The sequence below is a fragment of the Carettochelys insculpta genome, chromosome 3 (assembly GCF_033958435.1).
Source record: "Carettochelys insculpta isolate YL-2023 chromosome 3, ASM3395843v1, whole genome shotgun sequence".
NCBI lineage: Eukaryota > Metazoa > Chordata > Testudines > Carettochelyidae > Carettochelys > Carettochelys insculpta.
This window is the reverse complement of record NC_134139.1, coordinates 164,483,793-164,506,702: the sequence shown is the minus strand read 5'-3', so window position 1 is coordinate 164,506,702 and position 22,910 is coordinate 164,483,793. Positions and strand designations below refer to the sequence as shown.

The 22,910-nt window shown below is 47.1% G+C and overlaps 1 pseudogene; it reads right to left on the bottom strand.

Annotated features, from left to right (window-relative positions):
* Positions 1-119: 119 nt before the first annotated feature.
* Positions 120-22,910, bottom strand: LOC142010718 (glutathione S-transferase-like; annotated as a pseudogene).

Genomic DNA, 22,910 nt, shown 5'->3' with positions numbered 1-22,910 from the left:
TGCAAATTATTGCATACTGATTTTTTCACTGTCATTTTCACACTTAGAATTAATTGCATTTTGCAGTTTTATCCGTTAATGCACAACTACAGTAAAACAGCTGCCGTGGTTTTAAGTTGTCATTCATTGCCAGTTTTGAAAATGCTTATGACTTTTGGAATTAATTTTGGATCCGGCGGTAGTTTCCTCTGGCTGCTAGGTTGCAAGAATTTCTTAATGGTAGGGATGTTGCTAATCCTTGCTTTAAAGTCCTGAAATGAGAAATGGCACATTCAATAGCAAAGAAGTAGCAGTGCAAAAGATACTTGCATATACACTGAGCATGTTTTGAAAGAGGACCCTGTGGCCTGATGCTGAAGTGAACTGTAAATGAGCTGTGCAGCAACACACCTACCTCTTTGATACTTGAAATTAGTTACAAGGAGGCTCTGAGCAGATTCAGCACTGTCTACCAGGCACTCCTTGTCAGACCATGACCTAAAAGCTGTTTAAAATTTTCTTAAGAACCTTTTCACTGAAAATTTAGGTTTTTGACAGGAACTATAACTGTCCTGGAAAAATTTCATGGTCACCAAATGTTTGTGACACTGAGCCAGAAAGGGTTAACTAGCAGGCCACATAACTCAAATTCGTTCTCTAGAGATATATTAGAAAAGTATGTGAATAGTAATTAGGGCCATTCCATGTAAAATGAACTAGAGCAGTAGTGACAAACTTGCAGCATGTAGGTAATGCACTGGTGGCCCGTGAGACATTTTGCTGATGTTAACTCTCCACAGGTTACCCCTTCCCTCCACACATCCCGTAACTCTCAGTGCCTGTGGTTTGCCATTCCTGGCCAATGGAGCTGTGGGAAGCAGCAGCAGCCAGAATACTGGTAGGAAAAAAATGACCTGGAGGGAAACCAGTGGACTCTGGCAATCTTAATGGGCCACATGTGGTCCACCCCTGCACTAGAGGATCATGCACTAAGCTCCAGAGAGTCAAGGTTCAATACTGCCTGCCAACAACCTTGGGCTGTCTATGTTACGTAAGTATTAGAAAAACCACCCATTTGAGAGGTTGCCTTCTCCTTTCTTTGCTGTTTATCTTGATTAAGCAATGTCACTCTGGCCCTGCTGGGACACTGGTCAATTTCATTTCGACATTTGGAGAAAACGCCACATTTGCTTTTTTATTGTAACTTTTTCCCCCATTTTGTAGAAAGGGTAGACAAAAAATTCTTTCTTCTCTCCTACCCCAGTGCAAACTAAAATTTCTCTACCATTTTCTAGTACAGGTTTTTTAAAAAGGTAAGTAGAACTTTCACTGATGGAAACCAAAATCGAGTTTGTATAGAAACTTCTCATTAAACTTACGTTCTTTTAAAAAAAAATCATAACAAAATGAAAACATAATTTTTAAAAAGGTTTTGCAAAGATTTCCCAGCCAGCTGCAGTGGCCCCAGATAAAGTCATAGAAACATAGAGAGGGGATCCTTTACCTGCACATCTACTAATATAACATATGCCATCACGTGACAGCAATGCCCCACTACAATTCACATTGGCCAAACTGGACAGTCTCTACATAAAAGAATAAATGGACATAAATCAGACATCAGGAACAGTAATGTCCAGAAACCTGTGGGAGGAGCACTTCAATCTCCCTGAATACTCTGGCTCTGTCCACACTTGGCCAGAACTTTGAAATGGCCATGCTAATGGCCATTTTGAAGATTACTAATGAGGCGCTGAACTGAATATTCAGTGCCTCATTAGCATTAGGACACTTCCAGCCAGAGCTTCAAAAGCATCGCTTTTGAACTTGCATGGCTCGGTGTGGCTACACGGGGGTCCTTTTCGAAAGGACCCTGCACATTTGGAAATCCCCTTATTACCCTCAGCTGGGAGGCAGAAGGGGATTTGGAAATGTTCAGGGTCCTTTCAAAAAGGACCCCCGTGTAGCCGTACCGAGCCGTGCACATTCAAAAGCGGCACTTTCGAAGCGCTGTGGCTGGAAGCATCCTAATGCTAATGAGGCACTGAATATTCAGTTCAGCACCTCATTAGTAATATTTGAAATGGTCATTAGCATGGCCATTTCAAAGTTTTGGCCAAGTGTGGCCACTGCCTCAGTAACAGATTTAAAAGTAGCAGTCCTAAAACAAAGAAATTTCAAAAATCAAATGGAGAGAGAAATCTCTGAGCTGCAATTTATTTGTAAATTTGACTCCATCAACCAAGGATTAAACAGAGACTGGGAGTGGCTGGCCTTTTACAAAGCAGCTTCTCTGTCCTGGGTGTTAATATCTCCCCATTAGACTCTGACAGTGGGTCATATCCCCCTGTCTGATCTGACTTGTTTTTTCCTCTTTTGATACATACTACTGATAATGGGCCATTTCCATCTTGCTGAATAGATCTTGTCAGCTCTGGCCCTCCCTTTTACTGGGACCACACTCTTTAAATATCCCTCTGGAAACCCCGCTCCCCGCCTCATGCACCTGATGAAGCGGGTCTTTGCCCATGAAAGCTTATGCTCCAAAATATCTGTTAGTCTATAAGGTGCCACAGGACTTCTTGTTGTTCTGGAAGAAGAATGGATGTCAAGAGGTCATTGAGTCCAGCCCCTTCTACACATTGCAGGACTAAACCCCATCTAGGTCATCCCTCACAGATGTTTATCTAGCTTGCTCTTAAATATCTCCAACAATGGAGATTCCACAACAAACCTAAACAATGTACTCCAATGCTTAACTACCCTCACAGTTAGGAAGTTTTTCCTAATATCCAATCTAAACTTCCCGTGCTGCAATTTAAGCCCATTGTTTCTTGTTCTATCCTCAGAGGATGAGAAAAGAATAATTTTTCTCTCTCCTCTTTGTAACAAACTTTTACATACTTGAAAACTGTGATCATGGCCCCTCTCAGTTTTCTCTTTTCCAAACTAAGCAAATCTAATTCTTTCAATCATCCGTGATAGGTCATGTTTTCTAGGTCTTTAACCATTTTTGTTTCTGTTCTCTGGACCTTCTCCACATCTTTTGTGAAATGTGGTACCCAGATCTAGACACAATACTCCAGCTGAGGCCTAATCAGCCCAGAGTGAAAAAATTACTTCTCATGTCTTGTTTACAACACTCCTGTGCATTCCAAAATCATGTTTACTTTTTTCTACAACAGTGTCACACTGTTGACTCATATTTAACTTATGGTTCACTATGTCCCCTAGATCCCTTTTTGTAGCACTCCTTCCTCGACAGTCACTTTCCATTTTATATGTGACTGTATGTGTAAAATGGTTGTTCTTTCCTAAGTAGAATACTTTGCATTTGTTTTTATTGAACTTCATCCTATTTCTTCAGGTTGTCCAGATCCTTTTGAATTGTGACTTTTGTGATGGACCCCACCCTCCACCACATTGCTTTATGGAAAATGGGCTATGAACCTAAATATGAATAACTCAGAGATGCTTTGGACAAAACAGCAGTTGCAACTCATATTACATCAACAGACCTAGGTCACCTCACCAGTACTAGGGCTTGAACCTGTAATCAGAGGGGCTAAAACCCCATGCTCTACTACATGAGCTAAGGGCTTGCTGCTCATGTAGTAGGACAGAGGGTTTTAGCCCCTATGATTGCAGGTTCAATTGCTGGTGACCTAGGTCTGTTGGTGTTACACTGCATTGCTATGATACCTCAGTAACTTACTTTAACCTGGTGAATCTGTACATCATATTTTGTGCATATATCATTCTTCTATGTGAAGTTAGAAATAAGGAGTGTATGTCTGTTTATAGTTTTAAAAGTGCAAATGACATCCATTAGTGGTGCTCCCAGAACAACGCAAATGATTGGGTTATCAACCCCAATGATTGAGCTATCAGCTTAATGACTTGTAAACAGCCTTGTTTAACCTTGCAAGGCTGAAAGCTAAGTCTCAGGTGCGAGAAGTCCTCATCAGAGACATGCTGTTCGCAGATGATGCTGCTGTAGTGTCTCACACAGAAGACCAGCTTCAAAAACTACTGGATCAGTTCTCCAAAGCGTGCAAGGACTTTGGGCTCACCATCAGCCTAAAGAAGACAAATACTCGGTCAGGATGTTGCTGAATCCCCATCAATCAGCATTGACAACTATACATGAGAGGTCGTCCACGAGTTCATTTACCTCGGGTCCACCATCACTGACACCCTGTCGTTGGACACTGAGCTAAATAGGAGGATTGGAAAAGCAGCCACAACCCTGTCCAGACTCAGCAAGAGAGTGTGGAATAACAACAAGCTGTACACTCACACCAAAATGCAAGTCTACAGAGCCTGCATCGTCAGCACCCTCCTTTATGGCAGCAAGACTTGGACCCTGTATGCCCGCCAGGAAAAGAGGCTGAACATCTTCCACTTGCGCTGCCTCAGGCGCACCCTTGGAATATCATGGAAGGACAGAGTGACCAACACCGCCATCCTCGAGCAAGCTGGAATCCCAACCATGCACACCCTCCTCAGGCAGCGTCGACTCCGCTGGCTTGGCCACGTCCACAGGATGAATGATGGAAGGATTCCAAAAGACATCCTGTATGGTGAGCTAGCCTCTGGCAAAAGACCTCCTGGACGCCCCCAGTTGCGTTACAAAGATGTCTGCAAGAGAGACCTCAGAGAGGTAGACATCGAGCTGGACAACTGGGAAGAACTAGCAGACGACTGCAGCAGATGGAGGCAGGGGTTATACAAGGGCCTTCAGAAGGGCGAGATGAAGATCAGACAGCTAGCAGAGGAGAAGCGAGCGCACAGAAAGCACAATAAGGACTTGCCAGACACCCACTACATCTGCAAGAGATGCAGCAAGGACTGTCACTCTCGTGTGGGTCTTCATAGTCACAATAGACGCTGTAAATGAAGTCCTCAATTGAAACTTTAAAGGGCGTGATCCATAGTCTATGCAGACTGAAGGATGCCTACTACTACTACTACTACTACTGTTTGTCCTGTAAGTCTAAGAGGTTGTTGGGGCTAGAAAACCATGTGACTATACCACCTTGTACAGGCCATTTCTTTTGTGAAGCTTTCATCTGACATAATAATAGCTGTTTATTGTAAGAACTTGCATGAAACTAGAGTCTTAGTGAACTGGAAGATGCTATGCATTTTCTTTTATTTCACTTTGATAACTCACTTTGATTAGTCTGTTTTACTTAAAACAATACTACTGTTTTGCTTAATAAAAACTTTTCTTGATAATCAAACCCAGTGTAAATTGTTATTATGTGAGGAGAGCTACCACTGTGAATATCACCTTTCACTGAGAAAGGGGGCTTACCTGATGAGTTTTCTCTGGAAAATCTTTTACACAGAGACAAATTTATTTCGAATTTTTATCCCTTTTGTGGGTTGATTTCCCAGGTGCTGTGCCCTAGAACTTCATCCTCCCAGAGCTGTGGTTAACCAGCATCTGCATTGCTTAATAGGAGAGTGGTAACTGCAACTCTGTGCTTTGTTTGAGGTGAAACCAGAGGATCTGGCCCAACAGGACAGGATGTGGGGAGACCCCGAGAGCAAGAAGTGTCAGTGGCATGGTCAGCCTACCAGGGACCATCCCAAGGTGTCTTCAATGACTGCATCCTGTCACAACACTATCCTCCAGAGCACTTTCCACCCCTCCCAGCTTGGTATAATCCATAAATTTTGTAAACATACTCTCTATGCCATTATCTACATCATTAAGAACAGAACAGAACAAAACTGGCCTCAAATCTGATCCTTGCAGAACCCCACTTGTTATGCTCTTCCAGAATGCCTGTGGACCATTGATAACTACTTTCTGAGAATGGTTATCCAATCACACCCATCTTAGTAGTCCTATCTACATTATATTTCCCTACTTTATTGATAAGGTTATGCTTTCTTCAACTCTAGGTATACCATGTCTACTGTTTTCCCTTAATCCACAAGGCTTGTTACCTTATCAAAAGAAAGCTATCAAGTTGGTTTGACATGATGTGTTCTTTAAAAATCCAAAGTTTTACAAACCCTAGTGTACATGTTTTAACACATTTTAAAATCTAATTCAATAAATATGTTTGTTGGTATTCAGTCTCACCCTTGCTGTGTTTGCAACCCAAATATCAGAGCTTTGCATGAGAGAGTGAAGGAAGCATCTACTGAAGCTGGCAAAGGAAAACTGTGGAAGGAAATGCAGTGGAAGTATTAGGAACCTTTGATCTGAGCTGCTCCTGAACACCATGGTAGCATAATGTCAGTGCTGAAGGATTGAGGATACCAGGAAGCACACACTAATTTGTAGACCAGAGGGCCTCAATGATCTATTCCATGCAGGTATCCCAGGTCATCACTGACGACTGATTCTTTGAAAGAGAATTAACTTATTTCTAGCTATCTGTTCTATTCTGATTCTAAGAGAACCAGCAGAGGGAGAGTTATGATATTGCAAGCCACCAAATTCAGATGAGATTTCAAATCTAATTTTTCTCTAATGTTTGAGGGGATTCAAAACCGGCGCTGCTGTTTTGCTGGATGAGGACTTCAGAGATAGGTTGAAGCTATAAAATTGTACCCCAATCCAGTCTTTTCCAGAGCTCTTGTTTACACCAATAATCCAAATCAAGAGTGACTTCACACATGTTCATGTAGCTACTCTAGTGTAAAAGTGGTGTGACATTGTACTCCATGTTATTTATCAAAATTTACTTATAATATGGATTTGGCATAACTGAAATGTACTTTATGTAAGATGCCTCATATAAGATATTGGAAAGGTTATGATTTACTGAAATTAGATTATCCAATTTGTATGCCTGTGTCATTTTGCTATCTGAAATTAGAAATATTGACCATGTTCTATTTCAAATGTGCTCCTTTGGGTATCACCCACATCTAGCATTTCATGTATACCAATGAAAAAGCCAACTGGGCTGAGGGCCCGCTAGCCAAGACAAAGGACTCGGAAAGACTTTCATCTTCTTCCTCCAATCACCCTGCAAGTAATGGCTGTCACATGGGTGTGAGTCATGGGTACTGGACTCCCCCATCCCTTTTATAATGCCAGTGTTTTTCCAATAGAAGACAAAGGGTTCCCACCTGAAACAAGCTATCTAACGCAGGGAGGTGACATCATCAGGGTTCTCCTCTGCCTCAACACTTAAGAAGACACTGACAAATGGACCTGGAAGCAAGGAATGAACTGGGGGGAGAAGAGGTGGGACCAAGCTGGAGGGATGACCAGCCTTAAAGATTCAATCTGCAGCCAGAGCAGCTGGCTTTCAGGACTCTCTAAAATAGACCTATGACAACATTTAGGGTAGCTAATTTCATTAGTGAATCAAGCTAATTTATGTTTTGTTTTATTTGCTTAGTAATCTGCTTTGTTCTGTTTGCTATCCCTTATGTTCTAAAATTCACCTTTTGTATATAATAAACTTTCTTCTTGTTTATAACATAACCCGGTTTGTGCAATTCATAACAAGGGGGTAAGAGGCTGTGTATACTTTCCTCCACACTGAGGGAGGGCGGGGATTCATAACATACTTTGAGTCTGCACTCCAAGGGAAGTGAGTACCTGAGTGTTGAGGCAAGTCCCTTAAGATGAGCTTTCTCAGAGCTGACATCTCAGTGTCTGTGTTGTTCTGCAGTTGCCTTTGGCCCTGCCAAAATGTGCACTAGAGGAGCCTGAACAACCTGATTCAGCAAGGCAGAACAAGCAGGCTCAGTGGTGTCCCAGTACGTCAGACGGCATCTTAAAGGGCAGCACCCTTTCACAAGTAGTATAACTGAAGGCAAAATCATGCACTCTGTATCTTTACCTCATTGCTGTTTAAATCATCTAGCTGAATTAATTCCACCTCCATTGGCTTCAGGGTTTAATCTGGCCTTGTAGTCTTGTATTACATAATATGATTTATTCAGTAATAGTTGAGAGTCTTGTACGTGCGTAAGAGCCAGATGATCAGTTAGCTTCAGTGACTTCAGGGAGGATCTGTCCCTGCACATTTCATTGCAGATCAGTGCTATTAATTCTTTCACCTGTAAAGCAGGGAACTTGGAGAGTATATCAGCCTTGACCTCTTCTACCAATAGAATGATTTCAAGAAGCTGTACATCTGCCCTGCTGAATCGGTTGCCAACAAAAAACTCTTGTCCATGGTCCTTCAAAGCCTACAGGGCAGGCAACAATGAATTTATGAATATAAATAAGCCATCGTGTGGTCCAGATAAATACATAAAACTAACCCAAATGTGACATTTAAGAAGCATATTTAGGTCTGTGCAAGAGTTATCCTTAAAAGGAAGTAATATAAAAACATAGGATTGTTTGAAAACTCAATTTCATCCCTGCATTAGGCCTTATTGGAAATAATGTAGCTTTGGATGTGCTAGGAAGGTTTGGTCTCTTTGGCCGTGTCTACACTTGGCCAAAATTTCAGAAGGGCCATGCTAATAGCCAAATCAGAGAATACTAATAAGGCGCTGAAATGAATATTCAGTGCCTCATTAGCATGCTGCCAGCCACAGCACTTCGAAAGTGCTATATTTCGATTGTGCGCAGCTTGGCTTCATGGGGCCCTTTTCAAAAGGAACCCTCAGACGTCAAAATCCCATTATTCCTTATTCAGCTGAAAGGAATAAGGGAATTTCAAAATTAGCAGGTTCCTTTAGAAAAGGGCCCCGTATAGCTGAGCTGTGCACGATTGAAACATGGCACTTTTGAATTGCCGCTGCCAGCAGCATGCTAATGAGGCACAGAATATTCATTTCAGTGCCTCATTAGTATTCTCCGATTTGGCCGTTAGTGTACCCCTTTCGAAATTTTGGCCAAGTGTAGACATGGCCTTTGAGAGTAGGCATATTAAAAACCTGTAGCGCCCATGAACACAGCAGAAATGGCTTGGCCATGGGGATTTACTAGTCCTTTCCATATTCCCCACCTCAGTACTAAAGGTACCAGGCTCAAAAGCCATTTGAAATGAGTAAGTGACCTTAAGGAATTTCAGCTCATAGATTTACTGACAGTGCAGGCAAAGCATAATCTTATGAAAAAAATCCCCATACAGTATTTTATAGATCAGTTAGGAAGACATGTTATTTTAATAGTTATTATTATGAATAATACTGTACTGTGTTCAGTGCTATAGGTGTGTGAAGGTGGCAACTGAAAATTGGTCTTAAAATGTTTGTATAATGCAGTTTCTGAACACTATCAATGGTATGGATAGATAAGGCACACATGATGGATCCTCCACATGCTCCATGTAACAAGTAGCTGTACAACAGAGTAACAATTGTTATTTCATAGCTATATGCAGTTCACAAGAAACTTAGAACAGCCCAAGGCACGATGACTTTCTCAGTTCAGTGACTAGTAGAATACCTTGAACCCCTTCAGCTAATCCTGCACAGTGCACACCGTCCCGCCTTCCTTCCAGTTAGAGGTGAGTTTAGTATTAGAAGCTTTACATAGTGAGCCAGTGCCAGGTCTGTTCCTAAAGCCCAATCAGTGCTTAGCTCCCTACACTGGGGCTATGTCTACACTATGAGATAAATTCAAATTTATTAAAATCGATTTTACAATGCTTCTTTTTTAAATTTGATTTTGAGTATCCTCACTTCCCACAGGCTCCCAACAAATATAACATATTGCTTCCACACTGTGTCAGTAAACAGTGACTCTTGCAGCAGTGCATTGTGGGAATCTATCCCACAGTTCCCTCAGCCCTGCATTCTGATCCAGGAGCCAGATGCAGCAGCACTGTCAGCTTCCCTGGTCCCTGCAGCTTGGGAAACTCGGGAAACTGACAGCGCAGCAGCTCTGGTCAGTTTCCCGGCTCTCGCTGGTGCAGTCATACACCGAGATACGCCCATTCGGGTTATGAGAATTCGACTTCACAAGGAGTTTCATTTAATACCCCTACTTCGGATTATGAGGCATTTCTTCGCATTTACGAGGACTGATTTGGATTTCGTGCACCTCAGCGGGATGTGGCCGCCCTGCAGCGTGAGAAAGGCCGTGGCTCCAGGTAACGGCTGCCCGCAGCTGCTGCCCTCCCAGTGTATCTTTCTGCACCGCCTGGCGACGGTTTCCTGGAGCCCACGGCCGGTCACAGCAGGCGCCCACCTCCTGAGCCGCTCACCGCCTGCAGTGTTCCATCCCATATAGTGCCTGGCTTGCCTGCCGCTGCTGCCTTGGCCACTGCTGGCGGGGCCTCTCCACCACGCAGCCCCATATGAGCGAGGCATCACCCCTCACCAGCCGGGGGCCTCCTGTGCCTGCCTAGCTCCCCGCATGGCCAGCCCCTGTCACTACCCCCTCCCCACTTAACCTAAGCTGCGCTCAGGCCAGGCGGCCTCCCCCTGCCCTGCTCTGCCCTGCCCACCCCCTTGCACCGGCCCTGCTTCTGCAGCCGTGGGCAGGTACCCAGCTTTGCGCCCCCCTCCCAGGCACTCTTCGATTTCCATTCCCCTCGCAGCCCTGTCTGTGCACCTAGGACAGCCCCCCGAAAGCAGGTAAACAGCCTTATTATAGAGTAATTAATGAAGGGAAAATGCCTTGTTATGTTGTGTTATGATAGCTAACGTTAACTATTGAAGTAACTGTGTTCATTTTAATGGGATTTGGTGGTGTTTTAGCATAAATGGGTGTAAAGTTTGGGGCTCAGGAATGCATAACATTTTTTCACGTTGAAATTAATGGTAATTACGTTTTCGACTTATGAGAATTCGCCCTAAGAGGGGTTTTTCAGGAATGAATTACCCTCGTAAGGCGGGGGAAGACTGTACAGTAAACCCTTCATTTAATGGACTAATAGGATGGAAGGGCTGTCTGTTCTTCCTAATAGTCCATTAAATGCGAGGGTTTACACCCCCTCCCCACAGGCTCCCACATCCATTGTTCTCATACAATGCAGACTGAATGTGTATTTACTAGAATACATCCAAGACTTATTATCAAGTGACCAATGGTCCAACAGGTACTGCCAGACACCTCCTCATATAATGGGAAGTATCTGGTTGTGGCCTTCTCAATGATAGAGGCAAGATATTTTGCCTTGGTCTCTGGTGGCTGGAGAGGAGAGTGCATGATAATTTCATTCAGATCCATTGTTGCTTCCACATACATATCAATCCTGAAAGGCAAAGTGTGTCAGTATTCATACAGAGTCCAGCAGCAAAATAACTCTAGGGTTAGGAGGTGAAGTGCCAGAAAGCTTACCACTGACCAATTTGTATCTGTTCATTTAGAAAAAAAAAAAATATATATATATATATATATATATATATATATATGGCATCACCCTCTTTTTCAGAGATAGTTGGAATCATTTGTATTAAAGGTAGGACCAATATTTTCATACTTAGGTTCTGAAAGTTAAATATAGCTATCTGAATCCTCCAAATTTCTATTTAGGCACTTATGTGAAATCAGTGAAAGGGCAAGACCTAATATTAGTGAAACACAAGCTGCATCTACAATATGAGATAAAATCAATTTTATAAAAATTGATTTCTTAACGCTGGGTTTTATCCATTCGATTTTGAATGGATTTTCACCTTCTCACATGCTCCCCGCAAAACTGACTTATTGCTGTCACGCATAAGTAGCTTAAATCAAGCTTAAATTGAATGCTGCAGCAATTTATTGCAGGAATCTTTCCCACAGTCCCCTGAGCCCCATTGCATTCTGGCCACACAAGTCGATATGGATATATGACAACATCTTCCCACATTTCATTCCCCTCTTTCCCCTGCCATGTTAAGTATGTTTAAGTAGACGTGGGTGCTACACTGAAACTCAAGTGAATCATTCACAGTTATGGCTAAGGGCAGTTAAAAGACCCCAGACTACAGCCAGGTTTGGACAGGGAAGAAAAGACCCTTTGGACAAGAATACTCACTGCAGCAAGCCTTACTTCAAGAACTATGGTATCTGTAAAGCTACAACATTGCCTTCATTGAAACATGTATGGCTCCGAGTGGTTAAAACACCTTCTGCTACAGCCAGCACCCGAAAAGCGTGACATTTGACAGCCCTGAAAAACGTGACTGCCCAGGGATACCCACCACCTGCCCCTATGAAAATTGTACTTAGACTTTATTTTGGGCTTGGATATTGATTTAGGCCTCCAGGAAAAGAAGACTCTAAGTAGACGTTGGGTGCTACACTGAAACGCAAATGAATCATCAGTAATGGCTCAGGGTGGCTAAATGCCTTTTGACAGCCACAAAAATTGTGACTGCACACAGAATTAAGTTGGAACATCACTTTATCAGTAAACATCCACTTTATCAGTAGGACTTCTACGTACAGTGCTTCTGCAACTGTGCTCAGGCTGACATTATACACAAACAATGCCAAATGAGACACAATCTCAACTATGCTGAATGCCATGCTGTCCAGAGTCTCCAAAATAACCCAGACATCATAATCAAACCAGCTGACAAAGGGGGTGCTGTTGTCATCCTGAATAAGTCAGACTATGAACAGGAGGCAGCCAGACAACTCTCCAACACAACATTTTACAGACCTCTCTGTTCTGATCCCACTTTGGAATTCCAAAGGAAATTACAACAACTACTGAAGGAACTCCCTGCTCCTATTCGGGACCTCATTCACTCAGACACACTATGGCTACGTCTACATGTGTACGCTACATCAAAATAGGCTATTTTGATGAATAACGTCTACATGTCGTCCAGGGCTGGCAACGTCAACGTTCAATGTCGACGTTGGGCAGCACCACATCGAAATAGGCGCTGCGAGGGAACGTCTACACGCCAAAGTAGCACACATCGAAATAAGGGTGCCAGGAACAGCTGCAGACAGGGTCACAGGGCGGACTAGCGCTTCCGGGGCAACAGCTAGCCGCTCCCTTAAAGGGCCCCTCCCAGACACACGCAGCCTGCACAGCATGCGGTCTGCAGAGCCATAGGTACACACACCTCGAGCGATGCAGGCATGGACCCCCAGCAGCAGCAGCAGCAGCAGCAGCAGCAGCAGCCAGAGGTCCACCCAGCCGCCCCTGTAGGAGCAGTGCTCGCCCTGCTCCATGCCATGCAGGAGGCAGCTGAGCACATCCTTGCCACAGAGGAGGAGCTGCCTGCAGGGGAGGAGGACGCAACCCCCAACCCTGCAGCACCCTGCCCCCACCCCCGCCCCCGCCTCATACGCCGCCGGCTGTGGAGCTACCCCACCAGCACCGACTGGTGGGAGTGGCTGGTGCTCGGAGAGTGGGATGACGACCTCTGGCTCCAGAACTTTCGCATGAGCCGGCAGACATTTTTGGAGCTATGCCAGTGGCTCACCCCCACACTGAGGCACCAGGACACCTTCATGTGGCGTGCCCCCAGCATCAAGAAACGGGTCGGCATCGCTGTCTGGAAGCTGGCCACCCCAGACAGCTACCAATCCGTGGGCCAGCAGTTTGGCATGGGCAAGGCCACCGTCGGGGCTGTCCTCATGGAGCTAAGAGGACCCACGGGGGGAGGGGGAGGCAGCCCTGGCAGGGGAGGGGGACCCTGGCAGGGGAGGGGAGGGAGGCCCTGGCAGGGGAAGTGAGGGGAGGGGGGCCCTGGCAGGGGAGGGCCACACACACCCTGCACATCCCTCATTGGTGCTCTCCCATGTGCTTCCCCTGCAGGTCATCTGCGCCATCAACGCCCTGCTCCTCCACAGGCTCGTGAGGCTTGGGGATCAGATGCCGCCATCGCGGGCTTTGCCACCCTGGGCTTCCCCAATTGCTTCGAGGCTCTGGATGGGACCCACATCCCCATCTGTGCCCCAGAGCACAGTGGAGGACGCTACTTAAACAGGAAGGGCTACCACTCAGTGGTCCTCCAGGCCTTGGTGGACAGCCGGGGCCATTTCCTGGACATTTATGTGGGCTGGCCTGGCAGCACCCACGATGCCCGGGTATTCCTGAACTCGGGCCTGTGCCGCCGGCTGGAGGCGGGGACCTACATCCCCCAGCGGGAGATCCCTGTGGGGGACACCACCATGCCCCTCTGCGTCATCACAGATGCGGCATACCCCCTCCAGCCCTGGCTCGTGCACCTTTACACGGGCCATCTGTCAGCCAGCCAGGAGCGCTTCAACCTGCACCTGAACCATGCGTGCCAGGTGGTAGAGCACACATTTGGGCACCTCAAAGGGTGCTGGAGGTGTCTCCTCACCCACCTTGATGCGGGCCCCACCAACATCCCCCAGATTGTGGGCGCGTGGAGCGCCCTACACAACCTCGTGGAGAGCAAGGGGGAGGCCTTCTTTCAGGGCTGGGCTGTGGAGGCCGGCAGGGCTGATGTGCAGCCACCCGCTGCCCCCAGTCACCAGGTGGACCCCGAAGGGACCCGGGTCCGGGAGGCCCTGCGGGCCCAGTTCGACAAGGCCGCGGGGTGAACGCTGGCAGGCCCCACACTGCACCCCCCCCCATCCTCCACAACACTTCCTGCCCCTACACCCACACCACAGAGCACCCAAGAGCACCCCCCCCCACTTTTCTTGTAAATAAAAGCAGACATTTGTTCGTCAAATCAAATATCTGTAGAACTCTTATTATTATTATCAAGACTAACTATTTACAGGCAAAATCAAACTTATATATATATATATGTATTATAAATAAGGATAAGATGAAAGGGGAAGACAAGGAAGGGGAGAACTATGTACATGGGGAGGCAAGGATCAGCGTAGCAACAGGGGTCTAATATAAAAACTATTTACAAAATAACATTAAACTGGGGGGAATATAAACAAAGGGGGAGGGGGGGAGCCACGTCCTGGGCCCCACACCCCCTAATGTCCAGCGCTGGGGGTGGGCGGCCGTGACCCACGCCTCGGCCTCAGCCCTGGCCGGGGCTGGCTGGGGGCCGGGCAGACCGGTAGATATGGCCGGCGGGTGTCAGCTGGCCCCAGGTCCCCCTCGGCGGAAGGGCCCTCAGTGGTGGGTGGCGGTGTGACGGCGGCCAGCGCAGCGGGTGGCGCGGCAGGTGGAGCAGCAGGTGGAGCAGGCAGGGCGGGCACAGCGGCGGCCAGCGCGGCATGGGGTGCCAGGTAGTCGGCGGTACAGTCGAAGGTCCGCATGAAGGCCCCCCATGCCTCCTGGCGCCAGGCCAGCGCCCGCTCCTGCAGCTGGAGGCAGCGCTCCTCCACCCACAGCTGCTGCTCAGCGACCTCCAGCTGCCAACGGTGGATGGCCAGCAGCTGGGGTCCGTCACCGTCGGATGGTGGTGCTGGGTCTGCCGTCTTCCCCGCCGTGGGGCTGGTCGGTCCTCCGCCAAGGGGCTGGCCTGGAGTGATGGCCCCGGGGGGCTGTCCGGGACCACTGACACCTCGCCAGCACTCTCCGGTCCTTCCGATGGTGCAGCTGCAGAACACAGGAGGGGAGAAGAAGAGCGGAGACAGCCATTAGTGTGGGCCCCGAGCCGTGGCCCTTGTCCCCCCACCCCTCTGCTGCTGGTTCCCCATCCCCGTCCCCTGGAGACGCTGCTGCTGATGGTGATGGGTGTCCCACCCCCTCCCCCCGGGAGACCCTAGAGGTTCCGCTCCCCCCAGCCCCGGGGATGGCGCATGGCACTATCGTGCTGGGGGGCAGGGGCTGATGCACTCTTCTGAGGGACATGCCACTGCTGTCCTTGGGGCCATGGTCATCTGGGCATGTGGAGGGCCCTGGTCATATCTGTTACCCCCGCCCCTCAACCCTGGGGGTGTGCACCGGGGGGGTACATACCTGATGGTCCACTCCCACGGTCGGGGGACACCCGGTGGGCGGATGCCCGGCTGGAGCTCCGCGATGGGATGGCGATCCGCAGGCCGGCGTCGCTGGAGGAGGACTCCCCCTCCTCCTCCTGCTCTTCCGGTGCCCCGGGGGTGGGCTCCTGGGGGGGCTCCCGGGGTGCGGGGCTTGCCTCCGGGGTGGACTCCACCTCCGGGGCCTGCTGGGGCTCGTCGGCTGAGGTATCAAGCGTGGCCGGAGGGGAGGAGGTGTGCCGGGGGCCCAGGATGTCCCTGTGCTCCCTGTAAAAGGGGCAAGTGACGGGGGCGGCCCCAGATCGGCCAGCCGCATCCCGGGCCCGGGTGTAACCCTGCTGCAGCTCCTTCACTTTACTCCGGACATGATCTGGAGTGCGGGCAGGGTGACCCTGGGCGGCCAGGCCCTCGGCCAGCCGAGCAAACGCATCTGCATTCCGCCTCTTGCTCCCCATTACCTGGAGCACCTCCTCCTCACTCCAGAGCCCCAGCAGGTCCCGAAGCTCGGCCTCCGTCCAGGAGGGGCCCTGCTGCTGCTTCCCCGCCTGGCTGCTGGGCTGGGAGCCCTGGCTCCCCTTGGGAGGGGTCCCCTGGGGGTGCTTGGGGGGCTGGGGGGCGGCCATCGCAGCGGGTGGGGGTGTGTGGGTGCGGAGGAGCGTGCAGGCTAGCCGCGTGTTAATGCTGCTGCCTGCACGCTCTCTCAGCTTCCTGCACAGGAAGGCAGGGGGCGGGGAGCTTTAAGGGGCTGCTGCACGTGGCCACCATCAAGCTCAGGGGCTGGGCAGAGCGTCTCTCAACCCCTCAGCTGATGGCCACCATGGAGGACCCCGCTATTTTGATGTTGCGGGATGCGCAACGACTACACGTTCCCTACTTCGACGTTGAACGTCGAACTAGGGCGCTATTCCCATCCCCTCATGGGGTTAGTGACTTCGACGTCTCGCCGCCTAACGTCAATGTTAACTTCGAAATAGCGCCCAACACGTGTAGCCGTGACGGGCGCTATTTCGAAGTTGGCGCCGCTACTTCGAAGTAGCCAGCACGTGTAGACGCGGCCTATCTGAGCCACAGCCTGGATTATTCTATTTACTTCCCAAAATCCACAAACCTGGAAACCCTGAACACCCTATCATTTCAGGTATTGGCACCCTTAGCACTGGACTATCCAGTTACGTGGACTCCCTCCTCAAACCCTATGTCACCAATGCTCCCAGCTATATCCGAGATACCACCAACTTCCTGAGGAAATTACAAAACATCGGAAAAGTTCCTGATAACGCCATCCTTGCCACAATGGATGTAGAGGCTCTGTACGCTAATATTCCACATAAAGACGGATTACAAGCAATCAGGAATACCATCCCTGATGCCACCACAGCCAGTCTGGTGTCTGACCTCTGTAACTTTGTTCTCACACACAATCATTTCCATTTTGGGGACAATTTATACCTCCAGATTAGTGGAACTGCTATGGGCACCCGCATGGCCCCACAATATGCTAATATATTTATGGCTGACCTGGAACAACGATTCCTCAGCTCTCGTCCCCTATTACCACTCCTCTACTTAAGATACATTGATGACATCTTTATGATTTGGACCCATGGTACAGAGGCTCTAGAAGAATTCCACAGAGACTTTAACAATCTACACCCCACCATCAATTTATGCCTCGATTACAACATGCAAGAGATACATTTCCTGGACACTACAGTACTAATCAAGGATGGCCTGATCAGTACCACACTGTACTGAAAACCTGCTGATCGCTATACTTATCTACACCCTTCTAGTTTCCATCCTGCACACGTGACTAGGTCCATTGTTTACAGTCAAGCTCTTAGGTACAATCGCATTTGCTCTGATCCAACTGACAGAGACCAAAAATACAAGAACTTTACCAAATATTCATAAACCTGAATTACCCACCAGGAGAAGTAAAAAAACAAATTGACAGGGCCAGACTAATACCCAGAGAGCGGCTACTCCAAGATCGGCCCAAATAAGCCAAGAACAGAACACCACTGGTCATCACCTACAGCCCTCAACTCAGACCACTACAACGAATTATTAAAGACCTACAACCTATCCTTAATCAGGATGCCACACTCCAGAAGGCCCTGGGTGACATGCCTGTTCTCTCCTACAGACAACCTCCCAACCTCATGAGGATCCTCACTAACAGCCACAGTCTATACCCCAGGAATACTAGTTCTGGAACCTTTCCCTGCAACAAAGCCCGCTGCCAGCTTTGTCCACATATCTTCTCTGGAAATACCATCACTGGACGTAATCAGGTTACTCACAGAATCACAGGCACTTTCTCATGCTCCTCTACAAACATCATATATGCCATCATGTGCCAACAATGCCCAGATGCTTTGTATAATGGACAGACTACTAACTCCCTTAGACAAAGGGTTAATGGACACAAAACAGACATCGAAACACTCCAGATCCACAAACCAGTTAGTCAACATTTTAATGGAATGGGGCATTCTGTCAATGACCTAAAGGTACGTGTGTTACGGAAAAAGAATTATTGCACCGTTCTGGAAAGGGAAACAGCCGAGCTGGCTTTTATATTCAAATTCGGCACATTAACACATGGTTGAAATCGTGATGGGAACTTTCTGAGTCACTATAGGGGCTCGTCTGCATACTTGGCTCAATCTAATTCTCGACCTTCCCCCCCACCCCTCCGCTCTCTGATTTGCTCACCTTGATTATCTTTTTCTGATTTGTCCTCCTTGCTTACTGTTTTCGGTTCTCTCTGCCTTAAATTGAGTCTGTTCTGGTCTGGCTATGGTCTGGAGAAGTGGGTCTGTCCCACGAAAGCTCACCTAATAAACTATTTTGCTAGTCTTTAAAGTGCTACTTGACTGCTTTTTGTTTTTATCAGTAAAGTGATATTTGCGTGCATGGCCATAGCCATAGCCACTAGCTCAGGGGTCAGCAAGCCAATTTTCATTGGCATATGAGGAAGGAGCTCAGCCCTGCTCCTCCTCCCCCGTTGCAGCTGGAGCCTACTCAAAGCCATGCTGCCTGTGGATTAACAGAGACCAGCTTATGCTGCCAACCACCACTGAAATGGTAAAGCTCTGCATCTTAGTTAATTTGTGAATGAACCTGTTGAAAGTACGACTATCAGTGACTTTAAATAGTATCACCGGCACTCGGTCAGCACACAGAGCTCAAAAAGTCAAATTTTGGCACCCCGCCTCCAAAAGGCTGCTGACCCCTGCACTAGATTATCACATCCCACAATAATCAGTTTTTTTTCCCTTGCCAATTAACCTGAGCAGTTTGAGGACATATAGGGAAAGTTATCTGTGTACATGGACATCCTTTCCCTAAATATACAGTTCATGGGGACAAAGGGCAGGGTTTCGCAAGGCTCTTAGCTTGCAAGAACTGTGTGCTTCTTGCACCCATGGCAGACAAGTAATAGGGTTGTATAAACCAACAGTTTTCCTATCAATGGATTGTCATATTAGGAGAAACGCTGACCTCTGCAGCTACAACATGTGTGTCATCTGATGGCTGAGCTTTGAAAACTGCAGACTTATGAGCTATTCAAGATGCACTCCCGTGTCCTTTTTTGTATATCTCTAATCTAATCTAGTTGTTTAACTTTGTCCCAGACTTTAGTATTGTTGACTCTGGTTGGAAACCAACAGAAATGTGCTGCCTCATCATATAACTGATCAGGAATCAGGATATTCCCCCCCTCCCCATTTTGTATGGCACATAAATTAAGTTCTTCCCATAGAGGTTGTATTTCCCTGCTATGTGGTTGAGAACAGATCTGGTGTGCACCATCCTCATCCCATCAATTTTTACCATGGGCACTTGTTGAAACAGCAGGTCCCCATCTTTTAAAAGAAAGGTGAGAAGTATTCACCCAAGCTACAGGTTGAACATCTCCAGTCAGGAACTCTCTCATCTGGCAACATCCGTAATCTGGCATGATTTTAGTTAGCTGGATGACCACTTATGAAGGGTGCCGGTCAACTTTCCCATGGTCCCATAAAGTTGTGTACAGCCACCCTTGCTGGCTCTCAGTGTTCTGTGCTGTTATTTAGCTGTAATGTCCTCTTAGATGTCTTCTCAGAGCCCAGTAAGCAGTGGAAGTGTTAGTAATGTGCTAGAAAGTACTGACCTCTGAGAGTTCAGCAAATTCTCTTGTTCAGCACCAATTGGGTCCTGTGGGTGCCAGATGAGAGAGGTTCAACCTGTATTATCATTGTGTAGGCCCCCTTTTGCTATACGAACCCCAACCTTTATAGGGAAGTTCCTGTGCTGCCATCTAGCCATAGAGACTACAATTCTCATGATGCCTTGGGAAAGGTGGGGCTGTTTCTCTTCCAGGCAGTGCAGAGAGAGCCTGTGGTGGGATCTATTTTGAAGGGAGAAGCCAAAGCCAGATTGCTGGTGTGGAGCTTTCTCCAGATCAGGAATTGCTACTGGAAGCTACTGCTGAGAACCTGTGGTTGCTTTGATCAAGCAGGGAGTTTCAGAAGCTGGTGGTGGTTTTCCCTAAAGGGAGAGAGATTCTTGCTGTGCCTAAACCCGCCTGAGAAGGGTCTACAGAGAAGGGACTATGAATGTTGTTCGAGAAAGTGCTTTCAAGGGAAGGAGCACAGCTGAGAGAGACTGATTCTGAGTCTGAGGAGAGGCAGAGTGACCTGCCCAGTAAACTAGGACCCAGAGTGACTGCATTCAGTGAGGCCAGCCGCAGTTTCAGAGGGGTTGTGCAGCTTGCTGCCTTGGCTCTGCAGACACCCGGAACCTGCACAGCGCTGTCTCCAATCCAGCGGCAGCTCTTCAAGTGCGCCCACACAAGGGTCTGGTACTCAGAAATCCAGGGGAATGTACACTGTGGGGTGGGGTAAATGGTGGCAGTGTAAATGCCAGCGGGGCTTCAGGTTTTACTGGGCACTTTATTTGTTAATTGATTTTACTCAACTTCACACTGTGGAATTAAATTAGGAGTGACAGTTTGTTAAACCCTTTTTCTTTGATTGTTAAGTAAAGGTGTGTTCATTGTAATATAAGTATATTGGAGGCATATTATTTGGAATTGCTATTCTTGAGTGAGATCCACGCTTCAGATGATTATTTGAAAAGACTTATTCCTGGAGATTTCACAGGCATACCGCTGAGTGCATACAGGGGCCAGCCAGATGGAAGTACTGTCAGTTGTGAATTTCTATAGAGTTAAGTTACTGGAGCAGAGGGGTGGATAGAGGCTTCGCATGCATCTAACATAACCACGGGGATATTCAGGATCTCCTTTAATATTAACAACATTCAGCGCCAAGGCACACAGGTGAGTATTTCCTGCTCCAGAGTAGCCCAGGGAGGAAAGGGGGCTTACAATTGCAATGGATTTGAGAAAACCTCTAAATTTACTCTTTTCTTTTTACATTTAAGCTTCTTTTATGTTGTACTGTGAAGTGAAAGACATTTATGCTAATATGTGAATGCTGTTTCTTGTGGGAAAAATTAGACATATGGGCTACGTCTACACAAGCCCCAAACTTCGAAATGGCCACGCAAATGGCCATTTTGAAGTTTACTAATGAAGTGCTGAAATGCATATTCCGCGCTTCATTAGCATGCGGGCGGCTGCGGCACTTCAAAATTGACGCGCCTTGTCGCCGCGCAGCTCGTCCCGATGGGGCTCCTTTTCGAAAGGACCCCGCCTACTTCGAAGTCCCCTTATTCCCGTGAGCTGCTGGGAATAAGGGGACTTTGAAGTAGGTGGGGTCCTTTCGAAAAGGAGCCCCGTCTGGACGAGATGTGCGTTGGAGAGGCTCGTCAATTTCGAAGTGCCACGGCCACCCGCATGCTAATGAAGCGCGGAATATGCATTTCAGCACTTCATTAGTAAACTTCAAAATGGCCATTTGCATGGCCATTTCGAAGTTTGGGGCTCATGTAGACACAGCCATGGTAGCTTGGTTTATAATAGTAAGGGTCTTAGAATTACTGCAAATTTAATAGAGATTCAAAGAAAGGTATAAATTGTGCATTGTGTAGTTTACTCAACTAAAGATCCTACAGAGGTTAACAGAGAAAGACAGAAGGATTTGGCTCATAAGAAAATTATCATCACACTTCATATGAACTTTCCAAAATAATAATATGCATACACTTTTAATATGATATATTTAAAACACTGTAGCAACCAATCTGTACAGTAACAAATATTACTATGATAAAACTGGTATAACAGAGTGGAGATCAGAGTGCACTGTTTGAGTGAAACTGAATGGTCGTATGTATCAGAGAGGTAGCCGTGTTAGTCTGTATCTTCAAACACAACAAGAAGTCCTGTGTCACCTTATAGTGTAACAGATATTTTGGAGCATACGCTTTCATGGGCAAGGACCCGCTTCCCTCAGATGGATGTGACTCGTGCATCTGACAAAGTGTGTCTTTGCCCATGACAGGTTATGCTCCAAAATATCTGTTAATCTATAAGATGCCACAGGACTTCTTGTTGTTTTTGAATGGTCTTACTGCACTGTGGAATCCTGGCTAATCGTGTTTGTGAACCAGTCCAGATTTTCTTCAGAAAATACCGTTAAATTTTCACAAATTCCACATTAGGACACAAAAACAGTTCTAATCAAGAATTAACTGAAGAAGCTCACCCTCCCGTAATTTTCAAAGATCTTCTCTTGTTTCACAGAATTGTTCTTAAAACTGGAAAACAAATGGATAAAAAAAAGAGAAAAGGGTCTTATTGTTACTGCATGTGTTTGATTAGGGACTACCCGAAAAAATAATGATTAATGGAGTGTTTGCTTTTAGGATATTTTTCCACTTAGCTATCAGTCAAAGACTTCGAATGGTCTGTAGCTAGATAAAATCCTGCCTCCGTCATGCTCTTCCTTGACCCCTTTATGCTTAATTCAAATGCCTTTTTGTGTAAGAGCCTTTGTCAGATTGTGTCTAGCCCTGCCCAGGTGCTCAGGGTAACCAGAGAGCAAAAGAAACTTTCTTCTGTGCAACAGGCAGCCACAATGTTCTTGCGCTCAGAGCAGGTAATGACTTTGGTTTCTTTATCAAACAGAAATGGACCTCGACTCCAGCTGCTGCCAAAAGCCATCGTATCATTTCCATTCAGCCTCTTCCATCAAAATAGTAGTGTGGGTTTCTCAGCCAT